The following is a 20,969-nucleotide window of genomic DNA, read 5'->3' as shown; positions in this document are numbered from 1 at the left end:
ATTCATACTAGGGACCCAGTGGTGGAAAGTTAGTAATAATGTCGGCAAATCCAATCACTTTACCACTGCGGCTCCATATATAATACTGATCAACTGTGGCCAGAAATAAGTATTAAAACATAGAGATTATCTCACATAGAGATGTGCATGCCGCCTTTGACAGTAAAATCTTCCTTAGACCAACTGTGTATAAATTAACCTGCTTAATAAAATATAAGATCACTTTCTTGGGGTACTAAGCAACTAATTTTAATACAATTTTTCTTTAAGCCCAGGTCATTATTGACAGGTTTGACTGCATCTGATGATAACTAAACACAATATCTTTCAATGTTTGATGGTATTTAGTACCATATATAGAGAAGAATAAATCCACAGCTGCCATCTTGAAAACACATTTTGAACTTCTTCTCAAGTTCTACTGATGCGATTCCGCTTAGACTTGTCTGAAATGATCCTGATATCAACTTGACAAAGTGTTGTTACATCTCTGGTTGATCCCAAATCGAAGATGGCTAAGGCTATTTGTACTGTGACACCATATCTAATTAATTTCCTATATGACTATTTCCAAGGTAGTCAGATGACTGTTAAGGCCCTTGGGCCTCTTGTTACGAAAATGTTTACAGCAGACTTAAATGTACAGTAACTTAATCATTCAACTCAAAATCACAACATTGAATCACTGTGAGAAATTGTTCAGGCTCTGGAGTGATCTTTGGGGCTTCACTATCAATCATTATTGCCACCCTTAACTACGTTATAGCAAAACCTAAGACTCTGTGCATGTGTGGACACAGTGATAGTAAACCCCTGGCACCAGGTTCATGAAACAATGTAGACTTATATGTATAGGACTTACCTATACAAGCCTATCAAAAAATGATGTACCTTTTTGTATTCTCTTTGATTAGCTGATTAGTCTGATAGTTATGAATTTCAATGACCAGACAAAGCAGGTATTATAATTATTGTGGGGACTAATATGCAGTTTGAACTGCTGTATCAATCACCTGTCATTATTCATGTTTAGTTCCTAGGATAAAGTTCATATCGGACAGGATTTTCATTAGGTATTCTATGAATTGCTTATCCATATTTGACTTAATTGATTATTTAAAAGATTCCAGGGTAATTATAAATAAGTAGAGAAAAACATGATGGGGTGTGCATATATATACTTATAATCTAATTAATTAATATATATAGGACCAAATTTGGTCTACAGGTTCATAATAATTATATACCCCTTCCACAAAAATATTACACATGTATATATGTATTTATATATCGGAAGCCATCAGTAAATTTGCAATAGAAATCAAATTCATTTTTTTGTGGAAAAATTTGAAATTGTTTTCATATTTTTTAGCCTGCATTTAAATCATGATTAATGTAAGTGAAATTGGGGCTTTGAAATATAGGGGAGGAGCGTTTACAGGGACAGTGCTCAGTTTTATGAATTTCTTAACTTAAAATTCTCCATGGAAGCATTACTGAACTTAAGGAAAAATCTTAAGTTAAGGAGCCTTCCTTAAAATCTGTAATGCTTTCCTATGGAGAATCATAAGTTAAGGGATTCCTTAAATTTAAGGAATGTTTATGATCATAAAACTGGGCCCAGGGATTTTTTTTTTAATTATTGGGTTGAATCTGAATTATCTTTGCTTTAGTGTTTCCCTGATGATGATGATAATAAAGATGGCGATAAAAGTGAGACGACAGACACTACCGAAGGTAAACTCAGCAAGTTTTTCTGCCGAGCTGATCAAGAGTAAGATCAAAAACTTACCAGACAAAATGGAATGGTGGGAAGGGGTCGGCTGGTGTGCATGTGTTCTCAACTACGAGGTGGAAGAGAAGGAGGTGTGCACGAATTTCACCAACTTTACAATCAAGATAAATGGCAAGAACGAGATGTCCATCAAACAAGTCATGTGTAAATGTAAGTGTTGTCTTTATGTACAGTGGAGTCCACCTAAACACATAACGATTATTTTGTACTGTATAGCCTGGTTATATCAAGTGATGAGACTTCCATATGTGGATAGGATAGTCTACACTCAGTATCTCAAATGTTCACATACCCTCGGTAAGGCATTACATTTTGTGACTTTCAGGTAAAATATTATTAAATCATATCCACATGTGAAAGGATACTTGTACCTCATATCTCATTGATATTATTATTACAGATATCATTAAGGTTTTGTTTTTATTTTTGAACATAGTGCTGATATACGTTAGTAATAGAAAGAACCGACCGAGTCCCGGCTGGATGATGGATGACGATGATGTTGTAGCCAGCATCCTACCAGAAGAGATCCCGAAGGAAGATGGAATCATCATTACACTCCCAGCAGGGATTCAGGTTTGAGCAAAGGCTCTCGGAAAAGGAACTCAAGACTATGAGTAGGGTGTGTACTCAGAGAGAAATGATTTCATGAAGTGTTCCGCTTATCTAATATTGACAAGAATATTCAATTGCAAACATATACATGTAACAAATAGAAAAATACCAAAAAAAAACCATAATTGTCATAATTTACTGTATCCATATAAAAGCTGCAAAAAAACTTAAGTTTTAGTTTGGTTCAATCTGATTAAAATACAGATCCTTATTATCACTACATTGGATAAGAGGATCTGAGAACATCCTATTAGGGGTCACGTCAAGATGACCTTTTGAAATGACCAATCAAATTGGCACTGCCAGAATCTTGACTGGGGATGAAATATTTTGAAAAAGCTGTCCAAATTATTTTCGTGTATGTAGCCATCTCGCCCTAAGTGCACAACAAAGCTAATTGTATGTGTATACTGGGGCGAAAACATGTTTTCAATTGATGTTGTAAGGTATAGAAACTGCATTTGCTTGAAGTACACGTGGTATAAAGGTCATCTGGTGACCCCTTATGGGATATTGTCAGATCCTCTATTGAACGGAGTGGTTATAAGGATCTGTGTTTCAATCAGATTGAGTTTGGTTTGTTGCAATAAGAATTTTTGAAAATCATCTATTTAAGAAAAAAATTCAAACCATTTTAGAATTAAATTAACAGGTATATGCTGTATTCTATTTGGGGTTGTTGGGTGTATTTCAGGGGAGATCAAGTATTTTTCGGGATGACAGTACAAGTGAGGGGCCAATGTGCTTCTTTGTACAGCCTGAAGGAATGAAGGGCAAAGAACGAGTCCTCATGGCCCTGGATGGAGGGGTGGCTAATGCCATTGCTAAGGTAACCATTTTGAGCTTATGTGATACCACAACAATCAATTTCTTCTTCATAACCGCTGGTCAAATTTTGACTGGTAGCATCCTTATTGGGTACTGACTGAAATTTCTTAAAAATGGTCATACTGACCCCCTTGGGACCTCAGGGGCGGGGCAAAAAGGGGTTAAATTGGCTATTTCCATATAAATGACTTCTTCTCTGAAACTGAGCATGGGATAGCACTCATAATGCAATGGTAGCATCCTTATAGGGTTGGGATTCAAAATTGTACAAATGATGGGACTGACTCCCTCAGGGACCAGGGAGAAGGGGCCAAAAGAAGTCAATCTGATGATATACAAATTCTGTTATGAAACTTAGCTTTGAATAACATTCATAGTCATATGGCATTGATAGCATCTTAAGTTCAATCTGTGCAATTTAACTGAAACCTTCTTGCTATCATCCTGACTGAATTCAAAGATGGCCACCACAGCCGCTATCATGAAAATCACATTTTAAAGTTTTTCAGCTCTAGAAGTGCTAAAAAAGACTATAAATGTAAACGAAGGGCAGCCTATAGCTAAGAAGTCCAAAAACTCATTGCACTGTCTTTCCAAGATGGATGCCAAAGTCACCATTTTGAAAACTTATTTAAATCTTTTTCTTTTCAAACTGCCCCAATGTTGTCAGGTGGTGATTAATTATAAGGCCCTTGCAATTGGACCTCTTGTTTGTATATTTATTCTTTGCTTATTAAGAAGTTATCTGCCCTTGCAGATAGGTATCGATTGTGACTTCATTTGTTTGCATGTATAGTGTCATTAATCATGCAGAAAACATTACAAGTTTCGCTAATAAATGACAGCACAATAAATAACCATTAATTTGTTGTAAACATGTTTGTTATAAACGTGAAGTCATGTTGAATAAATATTAACAGTACACAGTTGTTTCATGCCTTTTCACTCTTTTTCCAAGTTGACTGATAAGGCATGAAACAACTGTTTTGTTACCTGAACCACAATCTTAAACTTATCACTGAGCTTCTGGTGAGAAAGACTTTCGCCGAAAGAATACTGGCATTTGGGTTGATCCGGCGCGCCGGTGTCTATGACATCAACAATAAATGCATGCAAACTTTTGTACCGATCACCAGTCAAACTTTTGACCGGTCAATAGGCGAAATTACTTCATTTACATTTATATAGAGAGTAGGGTAACAATTCAGGATAGGAGTCTACACAATGTTATTCTGATTGGGAATATTAATTAATAGTTGGTTGAAATGATGTATTTTACAGGGAGAACATGGACCAACAAATTTTAAAAAGTTATTGACAAGAATAAGTGGACACTGTATTGTAAGTATCTTTATAATGTGAACACACAGAACACACATAGTGTAATAACATCAGCAAAATAAATTGATCCAAAGTAGGTCAGAGTTCATGCAGATTCAAATGTATATTGAAGGATAATATCACTTGTACATCAAAAGTCATGTAAAAATTTACAAGGTGTGTAAATACATTTGGTAATTATGTACAATGCATTTCTTCAGATTTTTACTAAATCCCAATATCTCCTGATTATTCAAACATACCTGGTGTTCCTTAATTGGTTAGAATTTGATTTTATCAGCTCAAAGCGAAACTGGGAAGGTGCAAAGTTGTGAAATGTGAACATAGCTCATTATACTCATCAGTTTATGATTCGATTAATCACAACGTTCGGAAGACCTCAAGTTGGGTAAAATATGGTTTTTGTAGGCAATTCTCATAAAATCATTTTATTTGACAATATATTGACACGATTTAATTGTCTTTGTTAAGTATACAAGGTATACTTATGTAATATATACACAAAAATGTGTGTTTATTTTCAGAATGACAAATTCGGATATGGTACCCCAAATTATCCCCATGCCACCAAGCCTGATAATCCTGATGGTCAAGTACCTGTGAGTATATATATCTTAGTCAGTGATATTTAACTTAGACATTACAGATTACTGTACAAACATGAGAATTTTTTCGCTCGGTAGAGCGGCGGACCAGCAAGTCCTGTGCGTCGCGGGTTCGACCCGGCTGGCAGCTCGCTACTCTGTTACAATTGTAAACATGGATATATTTACATGTGGATTTGTTCGCTTCATCAACTTTCACATTGTTCACTGTGTACCAATATATTGTGAGGCTCTGTATCTATAATGACAGTCTGTGACAATAACCCTTTTCACTGCTAGTCCTTGGGACTAGTAAACCCCAAAATTTTACTAGGCCGGCTTTTTAAACACAAGTAAAAAAAAAATGAACAGCCGTTTTACTTCAGAACTTTGGTCATTATCAGTTTACAATTTTTGACCCAAAGTACAGTCTGGATGTATTCATGAATGCCAATTCTAACAAAATGATGCATCCGGACTGAAATGATGCACTGAAAATGTGTTGAAAATGCAATTGACCACTGCAGATATAGCATTTTATAACACGCAGTTTTATTTGGGCAGAAGCCACTAGTCCAATCGGACTAATTCATTACAATAAGCACTAGTCCGGCCGCAAAATTACTAGTCGTGGGCATCAGATTAGTACTTAAAGTCGCCGACTGAAATAATGAACATGGAATTTTTCAACATGTTCATAGAAATAATCATATTTGCCACACTGCAAATAATTCCACTTTAACAGTACATGGTGAAATACAGAACTCTGTTTTACTGTTACATTGTAGTGTTAATCATCTTACCTTCGTGTCCAACTAAATTTGGCATATTTCACAAAGCCGATAACAAAATTGTTAATCCCAGCAAATACATGTTAAGCAGAATCTTAGAATCAAAGTCAGGAATTCAAAATTAGATCACCACGCAAAGTCTTAAGGCAGGAAAACGTGAAATGAAGTCGCTGGGGAAATCAGTTGGTTAACAGTAGTATTAATACATGAAATTGTATTATACATGTAAATCCAAATAAATATTTTATTCATTTGATGATATATGTCACGATTTCTTTGAAATTAATAATTCATTAGTTCTAATATTAGTTTTGAATGATATCCTTTCCTCTTTCTAAAGAAATGGTTCTATTTCTTCGTCGCAGTAGTTTTTCTCCTGCATTGATCTGCGTTTCATTGTCACGATATACATATTTTCTTTTGTATTCTAGGACCCATATGATTTGGCGATTAACCGTACACCATTGTGGGACCATGTACTCCTGAGTCCCAGGACGTTTTGAGTTACTGTTCATGGTCAACAAGGACAGGGGTAAGACTAATTTTACTGGAATTCGGGTTGTCTGTCTGTCTGTCTTTCCGTCCGTCTGTCTGTAGACAAAATTTTGTCCGCGAACTCCTCCTAAACTTGACAGATTCTGATAAAATTTGGTTCCTAGAACACTGACATAAGGGGAGATGAGTTAACTATATAGGGTTCTGAATTTTCCCCTATTATAAATGGAGTTAGTGCAGCAGGGGTTATTAGTCGTCCACTCTGGCGACAGTTCTAGTTATTTACTAAAATTTCAATATAATTTTAAATTTGAATTTGTGTATGGGACATTTGAAATTTGAACATTTTTATATGTAGGATTTAGTCAAAGTTTGAAAAGCAGAGAAAAGATCCCTCTAATTATTGTCAGACATAGATCATTCTTTGGTGGGCGCCAAGATCCCTCTGGGACTATTGTTTCTATTGGTGATGGAATGACGTCAAATGACGTTATTGCGGGATAATGTAATTTCAGCGTGAAGATTACAAAGAGTTACGTTCCATCACTACTGGAGATACTAGTCCAACACAAACGTTATCGGGTATCATGTGGTACATGAATTAGTCCCATTATTTTGTGGCTTTATTAATATCAAAGACATGCTATGAATTTGCTGTCTGCAGAAGTTTATACCCAGAAAATATTTGCAAAGCACAAATCAATTAAAAAGTGTCCTGAATATTTCACGGTACGAAGTACCTGCAATTGCCTGGTCATTGGTTTTCTATAGGCATTCCAGCTTTCCTCCAACCTCTTCTTGTGCTCTTCCTGCGTGTTGTAATTTAACCTTTTCTTGTTTTTGTCATCAGAGGAAGAGCTGAAGGAATTTGGACTGCGAACTGTTGATCCTGAGAATGTGCCTGAGAAGGGAAGAGATAAACAGCCCCCTCTACAACCCTTCTGTAAGACCTGCAAGAAGGAAGTGTTCGACTGTACATGTATCGACAAGAGTAGATTCAGCCAACCATTGGCATGTAACTGTACATCATGTCGTAAACGGGGTGGTCAAAAGGAGGACAAAACCAAAACTGAGGTTATTCCTGGTATGGAAGTGTCACGATTCCATAAAACAAATCCGACCTTGGACTCACCCACAGTTGCTAAGACAACACCTTCCAAAGAATCACCTGTGGCCACGATTACAAAAATAACGGTCACAAATGACTCGCCCAAAGTGACAAAAAGTTCACCCACAAAACCATCGCCCACCAAGGACACAACCACTGCTAAAAAAACCTCCAAATCTAAGGACATGCCATCCTCAGGCCAAAAATCTAAGACAACAGAAGACAAAGATGACTTCATAATCACTGAAGTCAGTCGGGATAAGGATGCTCGCCCAGAGCCTGTAACTACACAAGAGCTTGAGCATGGGTTTGATCTTATGGAGAAAAGACTTAAAGAGGGTAGAAGGCTCAAAGAAGAAGCAAAAAAGGAGATGGAAAAAAAGAAGGAAGAAGAGGAGGGAAAGAAAAAGGAAACAAAGAAATCTCCACTTGGTAAAAGGGCTTCTGAATCTGATGTTCCTCCCAAACCAGCTATGCCTAAAATTCACCAGTTTACACACATGCCTCAAAGTTTGGAGAAACCCTTGGAACAGATATTAAAGGGGGGTATGGAGGGAGTGTTCAAGTTTACTGCTGTAAGGAATCACGACGGTGGAGCTGCATCTAATCAGCCTGTTAACTTTATTGTGGAGAACGTTACTCCTCCGAATCCTCCCACAGATACCGGAAAGAAGAAAGACAATGCTCCAAAAATGTCAGAGGAAGAAAAGAGTGCCAAGCGAAAAGAAATAGCGAAAAAGATCGCAGAAGTAAGAAGGAATGAGAAAGCTGAAGAAATAAAAAAGCAACAGAAGTTGGATGATATTAAACAACATGAGAAGTTAGCAGAAAAACGAAAGCAGGAAAAAAAGAATACAGAATCCTCAAAGCTGCCACATTTTGAAGATGATGAAAAGAATTCGTTGGAAAAAGTTTTGTCTGACTTCAAGTTCAAACCAAAGGAAGAACTTTCAGATGAGAAGACCAAAGATAGTCCGAATGCTTCATCAGCAGACGATCGCATGAGAGAGACCATGATGGATGTCATCAAAGCAGGTCTACGAGGAGATGAGGAGGAATCCTCTAGAAAATTGAAAAAAATGTTCCATGAATGTCTTGAAAATCAGCTAGATGCTGAGGACTCCAAGATACTGATGAACCTGAAATCCTGTGCTAACTGCCAGAAGGTGGAACCTACGTCAAAAGCCTACAAAAAGTGTCTCAAGTATGTATAACAGCATGTATTATTTTTGTTGGTCGATTTTTATTGGAATATTAATTGCCAGAAACGAAAGAAAAGATTCCTTAGGTCAAGATTTTTTCCTTAACTTGCGTAATGCTTTCCTTTAATTTGCAGAATTTTAAATTTAGGAATTTCGTTAAGTGACGAACGCCTGTGAAACTGGCCTTCAAACTGTTTCTTTGTTTAAATTGTATACATTTGTAATTCTGAATGATTACTTGAATGAGTGAAATATGTATTGTAGTGTTTTAATTTGTAGAATCTATGAGATTTTGATAGAGATTTGTGTTTGCTGTTTTGTAGAGTCTATGAGATTTTGATAGAGATTTGTGTTTGCTGTTTTGTAGAGTCTATGAGATTTTGATAGAGATTTGAGTTTGCTGTTTTGTAGAGTCTATGAGATTTTGATAGAGATTTGTGTTTGTTGTTGACAGGTGTAAGGAACAGAAAGTAAAGAATGCCAGATACTACTGTGGCAGGGAATGTCAGGGTAAGGTCTATGTAAAGACATGCTCCCAGCATGGTACCATGTAGCCATTTATTTTCGCAGGAATGATATTTTCGCTGGGATGACAGGGTTCTCACTAAGTTTTTAGCCCACCATCATCAGATCTTTGATTTTGGCAGTTGAATTTTGTTATCGTTATTTCTTGAGAACTACTGAAGGGATTTTGTTCAAACTTCACATGGCGGTTACCCTTGGTCCCTAGTTGTGCCATACAGATTTTGAGGCTGATCGGAAAAACAAAATGGCCGCCAGGCAGCCATCTTTGATTTTGGCAGTTGAAGTTTGTTATCGATATTTCTTGAGAACTACAGTAGGGATTTTGTTCAAACTTCACATGGAGGTTACCCTTGGTCCCTATTTGTGCCATACAGTTTTTGAGACTGATCGGAAAAACAAGATGGCCGCCAGGCGGCCATCTTGGATTTTGATAGTTAAGGTTTGATATCCCCATTTCTCATAAAGTGCTGAAGGGATCTTTCTCAAATTTAATATGTATGTTCCCCTAGGGCCCTTGTTGTTCATATTGCATTTTTGGACCAAACGATGAACAAGATGGCCGCCAGGCCGCCATCTTGGATTTTGATAGTTAAAGTTTGTTATGGCTATTTCTCAGATTGTACTGAAGGGATCTGTCTCAAATTTCATATGTAGGTTCCCCTAGGGACCTAGTTGTGTATATTGCATTTTGGGACCGATCGGTTAACAAGATGGCCGCCAGGCAGCCATCTTGGATTTTGTTATTCAAAGTTTGTTATCGATATTTCTCAGAAAGTACTGAAGGGATCTGTCTCAAAATTCATATGTAGGTTCCCCTAGGGCCCTAGTTGTGCAAATTGTGATTTGGGACCGATTGGTCAACAAAATTGCTGCCAGGCAGCCATTTTGGATTTTTTTATTCAAAGTTTGTTATCTCTATTTCTCAGAAAGTATTGAATGGATCTTTCCCAAATTTCACATGTAGGTTCCCCTAGGGCCCTAGTTGTGCATATTGTGATTTGGGACCGATTGATCAACGAGATGGCCGCCAAGGAGTCATCTTGGATTTTGAAAGTTGAAGTTTGTTACCGCTATTTCTCAAAAGGTACTGAAGCGATCTGTCTCAAATTTTATATGTAGTATGTTTGAAAAAGTTTAAAAAGTAGAGAAAAGATCCATCTTTCCTTTGTCAGATATAGATCATTCTTTGGTGGGCGCCAAGATCCCTCTGGGATCTCTTGTTTTATTCAAAGTTTGTTATCGCTATTTCTCAGAAAGTATTGAATGGATCTTTCTCAAATTTCACATGTAGGTTCCCCTAGGGCCCTTGTTGTGCATATTGTGATTTGGGACCGATTGATCAACAAGATGGCCGCCAAGGAGTCATCTTGGATTTTGATAGTTGAAGTTTGTTACTCAAAAGGTACTGAAGCGATCTGTCTCAAATTTTATATGTAGTATGTTTGAAAAAGTTGAAAAAGTAGAGAAAAGATCCATCTTTCCTTTGTCAGATATAGATCATTCTTTAGTGGGCGCCAAGATCCCTCTGGGATCTCTTGTTTAATAGATGGTTGAAAATTAATAATAGATGGTTGGGGGCCGCAGGCCATCGTGGTGGCCAATATAGATTTCTGACAAAAGTAGCCGGTTGTAAACAAGGAAATAGTTTTTGCCGGCAAGCGGCTTTTAACGAGAACCCTGGATGATATTTTCGCGATTTTGTGGGACATAGCTATGATCTTGAAAATTTGATTCGCAAAATATTGAAAAAATAAAGTTCAAGTGAAAAGATTGTTCATAAACATAATTATCTACACAAATATCAAGGTCTTCTCACTTTCATTACAAGTACCGATAAAACAAATAAGAAATAGTACTGGCACTCTTGAAATACAATCATTTCTGGTGACTATTAAAACTATTCTATTTATAATATTCTACTCATCAATTCCATCCTCCAGTAATATATATAAGTTATAAAAACAGAAGGGGGTTTTCAGACAATCCCCCTAATTCTGTAAATTTAAAATAAGATTGGGGGTATATTTGTGTGAGGGTCCTTATTTGTGGTCAAATGTTGTACTTACTGCATAGAATAAACCTGTGATGTCATCATTAATTAAATATGCCATTTAATATCTGTCACACAACCTCAACGGATGTAGCCACTACATTTACATGGAGTACTTAATTACGTATGGTTCATCAGTGGTACTAATATTAACAGTGCAAACAATAAAAAACACACAATAGACTAACACCATATTATGTAGTGATAGATTTTAAATATGATATTTCTAAATTACAGCTACGGACTGGATCCAGAGACATAAGAAGGAGCACAAAGAAAACCGGCTTGATTGAGGGGACGGACATAGACGTGATGAAGAAACACAAAATTTCTTAAAACAAGTCTGACCATTTGACCAATACGTATATTTATTATGTTAATGATAAACCAGGAAGAGTTTTATATCTATGTATAAATTGTATTTATTAAATTTGTAAATGGTTAATGGTAGGATCAACATGAGTTGTGTCCCTTATCATAGATATAAAGTTTATATAGCTACTATTGGAAGTGTTTACCTTGCATATAGATTACCATTCTTTTTTTTACCTGATCCTCTATGTAAGCATGGTAAATAAATTAAGTATTGTAGATGTACATAATAATTTAGTGGTATTTTTATTTAAGCACTTTTCGCACTGTCTTTGGAATGCTATTTCACGTAAAGCTGTAAATTTTGTAAAAGGGTATTTACTGTATAGAACCACCAAATTGTGCTAATTCTGTCTTTGCATATTACAGAGTTAGCTCCCTTGCGGGTAGGTATTGATAGTTACGTCATTATTTTGTGAGCGCTTTTTACGTTGTTTATCTCCGAAAAAGTATGACATTACTCTCGCAAACACATGACATCACAATTAATACCTATCCACAAGGGCAGATAACTCTTTAATATGCAAATAAAGAATAAATCATACAGTCTTGTTATTTACACTGCTCCATTTACACTAACATTTGATTGCACTGAAATAAGTACATAATTTTTTTGACTGCTTTCAGAACCACATGTGAATGCTGCTAATTCTTAGCTTACTGCCTGACGTGCAACAGTAGCATTACTGTTGCATACTACTGTTGTATGTGTGAAAACTGTGTACAGTAGTCTCTTGATTTTAAAGCTGACATCATTTAAATAGAGAGTCAGGTACATGTAATAATCATTTATCTCGTAGTTATTTCGGGAATAGTTCAAAACATTATGTAATTGACCTTGGGTAGCAGGTAAGTTATACCTCCAAGTAATCTCTTCGGTCTTGGCAACAGTTCCCTACTGCCGAGGGTCAAAGTGTTGATTAAAACAATAGTGTAGTATTAGATGTGTTGATCATTTAGAACATACTATTTCTGTTTGATAGAATAACCCTTTAAATGGACATACATTACGTATCTCACCCATATAGCCGTTCAGTTTTCTTTTCATGTTTGTTTAAACACTATATAGGAAAGAGGTCATATTGTTTTTAAAAAAGTTTGAAATATATATATTATTCTAAATACTGCTAGTTTTAATATTGTGATCATGAATACCTGGTTGTAATCGATTAGACATCCATTAAAGAAAAACAATTTTGGTCAAAAAGGATTGACAACTACACTCTGCAATAGACCTTGGTACCCCAGGTAGATACCTATTTCATCATTAAATAGCATTTTACCAAATCGCATAACCACTTTAGGACAGACCTTATCATTTCTCAGTCACAAACACATGTACAAGTTATTATTGTAGGGAGTTTAATGGGAAACACATAATAATATTTATGAAGGTCAAATCCAATGTTATATGATTGTAAATATCTATTAAGTGAAAATATACAAAAGTAAGAATTTGTTATTTTAAAGATATTGGTACAGACTTACTCTTGTGTTGTTTATGGATTGTGATTCATTTTTACTACATTTTGACAAATATGGATATATATGTTCAAGTTAGCAATTATTTTATTTTCATTGTGTTTTGACATTGTCCTACAATTCAATGTGAACCTTATTTGCCAAAAGCGCTGTTGAAAGCTTTATGACTTAAAGTGAACGGCTGTTCATGAAAACAAAAATTGCAGTGCTTTCATTTTCAGTGTTTCAATATTGTGTCAAGATCACTTTTTTCAATCTTTTAAGTTCCATCATATTTTACATTTTGTGTTTTCTTTCTACATGATATTTTTGATAACTCTTCAACTCCAACTATATTTTTGACAGTCATATACATATTAAATCAATCTTTGTTTTTTTGAGCTCACCTTAAAAGTGGTTTATTTTTGTTTGTGAACATCCATATAATGATTCATCAAAGAATTATTGATATGAAGTGTAGTTATGTAAATTGACTCAGACTTCTATTCATGTATCTAATTAATGACAGTTACCTATATGAGAAACATAATACCATTTACCACAAACCTTCCACTTATTGGTCACAAGTTCATATCCCACGACCTTAGTGATAAATTTAGCTATATGTTTATGGACTAATGGTTAGGGTGACCTAAGGTTTTATTCAATGTTGATTTGCATTTGGAAAGACATGATAGACTGTTTATTGACATCTGTTACATTTCTCCCCAATATGAAACTCCTTATCGACTCATTTTACTTGTATTTAGATATTAATCAAATACAATTGTTTAAAGAGCTGTTCGCTAAACTGTTTGGAGAGTTTTTCACCAATTCTGACTCTGATTATGATAACTGCTGTCTATTTTGGTGTTTTGTGTACATCAGATACTTGATTTGCTGTATAATATTTGTAAAACTTGAATGCTTTTATGTTTTACAGTTGTTTATATTGAAGTCTTGCTATATCTTAAACTGAGTGCAATCAGCCTTCACGCTATTAAGCACTTTTGACTGGAACAATTTGATAACTAAAGGCTTCACATGGATCTATTGAAACTTTGAGAAAGAGTTGACAGATTATACAGAATCTATAAATCATGTCGGAGTAGTGCTGCTGATGCTACGGATTTACCCCAAACCAAATGGATACTCCAATATAGAAAGATGACCATGCTATTTACAGTTCTATATACCTGTATATACATGTCTATGTAATTTTCGAGGTACATGTACTCTTGAAACAATGATGTTGAAGTTTACGTCTGTAAAATGTCCTTGTTAGATAAAGAGGTTTACTTTTTATATTTACATTTATGTCCTATTATATGCCTTTTATCACAACTGGGAAAAATAAATGGTGAAAAAGATTATGTTGTTGTTCATATCATTTGGCCTTTAAAACTCTGTACTAATTAGAGGTGAAACTGAGTCATAATGAAATAGCTCACAAAGTGTCAGGATGACCTACAGTCATCGTGCTTCGTCGTCATTATCCTTGTCTGTAAATTTTTCATTCAAACGTCTTCTTCTCAATAACCGAAAGGCCAAGGGTACTCTTATTGGATCTGTATCATGCTCGGATGAAGGGCTGTCATTAGTTTGTTCAAATTACTAACTTTGACTTTATTCAAGGTCACAGAGGTCAAAATGACTATGAATTATTTGATATCGTCAAACTATGTACAATGTAGCTTAGATAATACAAACGAAGACTTCCCGCGACTACAAATATCCAAAAGGTGGTTTTGACAAAGATTTTTAGTCTACAAATGTATACGACGTCTCCACAGATTTCCCAGACTAAATCTCCCACTACACACATAGGACCCTTCTTGACCACAAATGCCCAAAGTTATTCGGAGTCACAGACTGAACAACCAAAAATCCTATACAGTTGTACTGTTTCAATTATTTTTCTAATGATGAAAAATTTGGTTTCAATTGTTAGGTGTGAGTTTTCGGACAACAGCTCACTTACTTAACAACCAGTGGTAGGTATATCATATGAGAATTCACCTATAACCATACCATATAAGGAACTCCGATCAACCCACTAACGAATTAGACAGACAATATCGATAGAAAGTGTAGTATTAGTACACTGTCACACTCTAAATTTTCATCAGGGCAAATAAATGGGAAGGCCAATCAGGGTTTAGGGGAGCTTTGATTACACCTTGGTACATTATGTACCTGTGTTTGAAAGAAGAAAGAAACATACCATCAGAATTGAACTTCGTTATATATAGCAACTAAAATTGATCTTTCTAAATATAATATTTTTTATACGTATATCTTTTCATCTCTGTCCAAAATTAACGTTAATTGATTTAGAGGCGATAGTAGCTGGAAGCCAACCGTCGAAGAGTAGGGACTGATCACCCCTACTGACCCACCATCCGGATAGGGAGTTCCAGGATAAGGGTTGAAACCCTCGAAGATGGATGGACCTGGCTGATGACGACGACGGTTGAGCAGCAACACAAACAGCTGTATTTAGGTAATATTCTACATCTGGAGGAATTCAGTGGCTACTAGGAAAGACTAGATGACAACCGCGAATAGGGCGGTGACTTCTGGAAAGATAGGTGACATCCGAGAAAGACCGGAGCGAGGCATTAAGGGTTGGCAGCCCAAAGATGACGTCGTTGTGAAAAGACACCTCAAGCAAACTACCTAGTACAACAAGGAATACAGAGAAATACCCTCTGGGTCTTCCGAGGAGTGGGGATGAAAGAACCAACAGGACTGATATAACGGAAACGACCAGGCTTGTCCAAACGACATTGACATGAGAGAAAGAAGGGGAAGTGAAATGCCATTGTGGGAAGACTTGCAAGAATATGAAAGGACTGCGAATCCACCAAGCAAAGGCGAAGTGTAAGAAGGTAGAAACTCAGAGGCAGCGCACAGCAGAAACTGATGAGACGCGGGGGGATCTTGGTCAGGAGACACACCATAGTACCGAGGACCTCAGCCCCAGAGGAGCGACCAGGTGACACAACGTATTCAGCGGTGGACGAAGCAACGCCAACACAGCAAGATCTTAAAAAAAGACTGAACAAGGTGAAATGGCCAGGCATGGGCAGCACGAAAAAGAACTCACTAGATGAGGATCTAGATCATATACTGGAAACATCACTGACTGGTAGTGTGGAGAGGAAGCTAGAGACAATGGCAAGGCTAGTGTATACCATAGGAGTACAAAGATTCGGAGTAAGCGCCAACAAGAGAGCGCCTGCGAATGACTCGGTGGTTACATTCAACAGAAGAAAGAAAGAAATACAATAGATACGAGGCGAACTAAGAGCTTTAACAAGAAGATGCAGAAGATCTTCTGAGAAAGAGAAAGAAGGGCTCAGGCAACTCAGGGACCATCTAAGAGATCGACTTAAGGAGCTGAGGCAAGCAGAACGAATTCGAAAGGCAAGACGAGATAAGACCAAATAAAGAACAGCATTCATAGCAAACCCGTACAAGTTCACGGCAGCAGTGCTAGAAAGGAAAAGATCAGGTAGACTGCAGAGCCAGAAGGACGAAGTAGAAGAACATCTTAACTCAACGCATGGGGATGAGAGAAGAGAGGAACCTTTGGGGCCAAATGAGAGAATAGATCCTGTAAACCTTCCAGATAGACCAATGGATATAAGGGAACCAACCATGAAGGAAGTTTCAGAAGTTGTGAAGAAGGCAAGGGCAGCATCAGCACCAGGACCAAATGGCATTCCATACAAGGTGTATAAGAAATGTCCCAAGCTCCTACACAGACTTTGGAAGTTGATGAAAGTGGTCTGAAGGAAAGGCAGGATACCATTATGCTGGCAAGCTGCCGAGGGCTGCTTTGTCCCAAAAGAGGAAAACTCTAAAGGGTTAGGACAGTTCAGAAATATCTCATTGGTGAATGTGGAAGGAAAGATCTTCTTCTCTATATTGGCCAGGCGAATGACAACATAATGACTTCTAACGAGTATGTGGATACATCAGCACAGAAAGGTGGGGTACCCGGTTTTTCTGGATGTGTGGAACATACAAGTGTTTTAAGTCAACTGATTTTGGAAGCAAAGGTGAACCGTGGAAACCTGACAGTAGTATGGCTTGACCTGGCGAATGCGTATGGCACCGTCCCACACAAACTGATAGAGAGAGAGCTCTGGAACAGTACCACCTTCCAGAGAAGGTAAAGGGAATCATCCAAAGCTATTTCTAAGGAATCCATCTGCGATTTGCGGCCAAGGACTATGTAAGATCATTGCAGAAATTGGAGAAGGGAATAGTGACAGGCTGCGTGATTTCTGTAGTGTCGTTCATATGGCTAAGAACGCGATCATCGAAGCAGGGAAAAGAGAGACAAGAGGCCCGCTGTCTAGGACCAACATCAGACAAACAACGAGCAGGGGATTCATGGATAATCTAACAATCACCGCAACAACGCATGTCCAAGCAAGGTGGATCCTAACTGCATTGGAGGATACAGTGTCCTGGGCCAGGATGAAATTTAAGCCAGTCAAATCCAGATGTCTGATCCTTAAGAAAGGCCGAGTGACTAGACAATTTCGCCTTTTTATTTAGGGAGAGGAAATTCCATTTATAGCAGGTAATCCTATCAAATGTCTTCGGATTGGGAAATGGTATGACGACAATTGAAATATTCCAACAACAACAGCAAGGTAGAGCAGCAGGTATGTGAAGGACTGAGGAATATCGACAAGACAGGTCTACCAGGAAATTTCAAGGCATGGATATTCCAACAAGGATTACTGCTACGACCCTCCTGGCCATTGATGCTATACGAGATCTCCGTATCAACAGTCGAGTGACTTGAGAGGAGAATAAGTAAACATCTCCGGAGATGGTTAGGGGTTCCTCAGTGCTTCTCATCAACAGGACCATACAGCCGGACATCAAAACTTCAGCTCCCATTAACATCATTAGTGGAGGGGTTTAAGACCGGGAAAGCAAGACTTGTCATGACGTTCAAAGACTCCAGGGACGAGAAAGTAAGACACGCAGCAGTAGCGTTGAGAACAGGAAGGAGGTGGTCAGGTGAGCAGACTTCGCCACAAGGATATTGTTAGGACAGTCTGCATAGGAAGACAGGAGTTGGGAAGAGGTCAGACAACTAAATGGAAAGAAGCCAATGTAACTGAGAGAAGACAGCAAGTACAGAGAGAGATCAGGCAACAAGAAGAAGAAGAGGCAAAGGAGAGTGAAAGCAGTAGAAATGGGAAGTCAGGTTGCATGGACCAGGTTGGAAACAGAAGAGAGGAAATTGTGCTGGGCAGAAATTTGGAAATACACGCCATGGCAGCTCCAGTTCATCTTGAGAGCAGTATACGATGTACTTCCAACACCTACCAATCTTCACAGATGGGGACTGGTGGAAGATTCAACATGTCAGCAGTGTGACAGGGCTGTCAGCATAAGTTTCAAAATAGGACAAATGCAAACATCAGACGAAATCAAAAATCCTATACAGTTGTACTGTTTCAATTATTTTTCTAATGATGAAAAATCAAATTTGGTTTCAATTGTTAGGCGTGTGAGTTTTGGGACAATAGCTCACTTAACAACAGTGGTAGGTTTATCATAGAGAAGTCACTATAGCCATACCATATGCTTGTATCTTCGATCAACCCACTAACGAATTAGACAGACAATATCGATAGAAAGTGTAGTATTAGTACACTGTCACACTCTAAGATTTGCATCGGGCAAATAAATGGGAGGCCAATGCAGAGTTTAAGGGAGTGCTTTGATTACAGGCTTGGTACAGGCATGGAACTTCCTATGTTGAAAGATGAAACATACCACCCAGTCAATTGAACTTCTTATATATATAGCAAGTCGAAAATTGATCTTTCTAAATATAATATTTTTAATACGTACATTTATATCTTTTCATCTCTGTCCAAAATTAACGATACAATTTGCAACAAAATTATCCATCTCGTTCTACATTCCAATTTTTATAAAATCAAAAGCCTTTTCGGAAAGGTAGTGGGTCTTTAATAGTTAGAAATCCTATACTACGCTTAATCCGTATACGCCTTATTCGTGAGTTGTATACATGTATTTTAGGATCCCACACAGCTTTATAGCTTTTAATTTTCTCTCCATCTTTTTGTGAAATATATCTTTACAGCGTTCGTGTGTGGTATTGATGAACCTAACCCAAACTTGCACTTTTGCTTTTATATTCATATTAAATCTTAAGAAACTCAATTAAGTTAGTATACATCATTTTATAAGTACAGTGTATATATAATTAATCATTTACCTCAAAAAACGATGTAATAACTCCACACACAAATCAATTTATTTGTATCCATATTTCTTGAATACGTGTTAACTCCGTGAATGCCTTGTACAACTCAATTTAACAGTTTAATAAATACCTGCACGACTCAATTTATCCATTTAATGAATACCTTTACAGATTTATCTCTCCGCTTTATAGAATATCTGACAGGCACATAGTCACAGCATTATAGTCCGTTTGTTAGCAGTTACCAAACAAATATTTAAACTTACCTGTGTATCTACCTGTCAAACGTAACCTTTGACCTCGGTCCAATACCTATATGTCATACCTTTAAACCTCTAATTCGTAAGAAAAAATGTTATATTTAGGAAGTTAATATTTCCCCTACTTGGAGAAACGGGCTTTTAAAACGGATATTGTTTGTTAGGACCTACGTCAATTTATGTACACATATACCAAGTAACGACGGGTGGCTACCGCGGGTTAATTACCGTTCCTTGTGCTATACGGGACATTTAAACCTGGATCGATACACGGAAATGCAAGTCAGACCGCATGTTATTGTGATCGCACAGACCTTGCAGACACCTGATTCATTGAATATTCATCGATAAAAACATTTTTGTTTTAGAGGAGAAAGCGGTAGCTAACGTACAGTACATACATTGTACGTGTGTTATACATATGTGTGTTCAATAGGTAGAAATGCCATTATAAGTTAGTATATATGGGTACTTAGAAGGAATGTCTGGGATTGTGTGGATAATTTCATTAAAAACATTAGGACGGTATTGTGATGTAAGGACACCATGTCACGGTATGAGGATGACGAGGAGCGCCTTGAGCCTATCAGGGTTAGAGGAGCATGAATCTATAGAACACGTGAGTACATCAGATTTATTACCCATTTGAAATGATTATATATACCCCAAGTATAAAGCTCCATATATCCCCAAAATCATTATATCTACCGGACTATTTGTAACACTTGTCTCCACTCTTCGCTTCTTTTACTTCTCACCCAACTGTTGGTCAACAGCTTATCCTGATAATGTCACACTAAAAATGTTTTTATTTACCCTTTATAGCCCTTCACAACTCGTACGCCATGATCTTATATGGAATTAGTACTCTATTTTGTAACATAACCTACATTGTACCTCTCTGTGAACCCTCTACTCCTACTCCGTAAAACTATCCCTAGACATCATGCACCTACCCCCAATACCCAATATAAACATTAACGAGCTCCCCTCCGCCACCCACACACCCACACACCCATCCCGTCAAAGCGATCTGTAATGCCCTATCCCCTACACTTCGCACCAATTCTGTTAATTCATCCCTACTCTAACTACTCTGTAAATTTATTCATAATTATGTGTCACCACCACCTCATCCTCGATATTCCAAGTGTTATGACAGTGATAGTAACCCATGGAATATCGAGTGTGTCCATCACCATATGTACTCATGCCTCATCCTAACCCCCGCCTCATCACACATATTTATCACAATCTCAAACTCCATAAACTTC

General features: G+C 37.2%; 1 pseudogene; it reads left to right on the top strand.

Moving 5' to 3' along the window:
* Positions 1-1,686: 1,686 nt before the first annotated feature.
* Positions 1,687-14,537, top strand: LOC138313891 (eukaryotic translation initiation factor 5B-like; annotated as a pseudogene).
* The last annotated feature ends 6,432 nt before the right edge of the window (positions 14,538-20,969 follow it).

This window comes from Argopecten irradians, unplaced genomic scaffold (genome assembly GCF_041381155.1).
Source record: "Argopecten irradians isolate NY unplaced genomic scaffold, Ai_NY scaffold_1030, whole genome shotgun sequence".
NCBI classification, from domain to species: domain Eukaryota; kingdom Metazoa; phylum Mollusca; class Bivalvia; order Pectinida; family Pectinidae; genus Argopecten; species Argopecten irradians.
The sequence above is the reverse complement of the archived record's forward strand: the minus strand, read 5'-3'. Positions and strand labels throughout refer to the sequence as shown.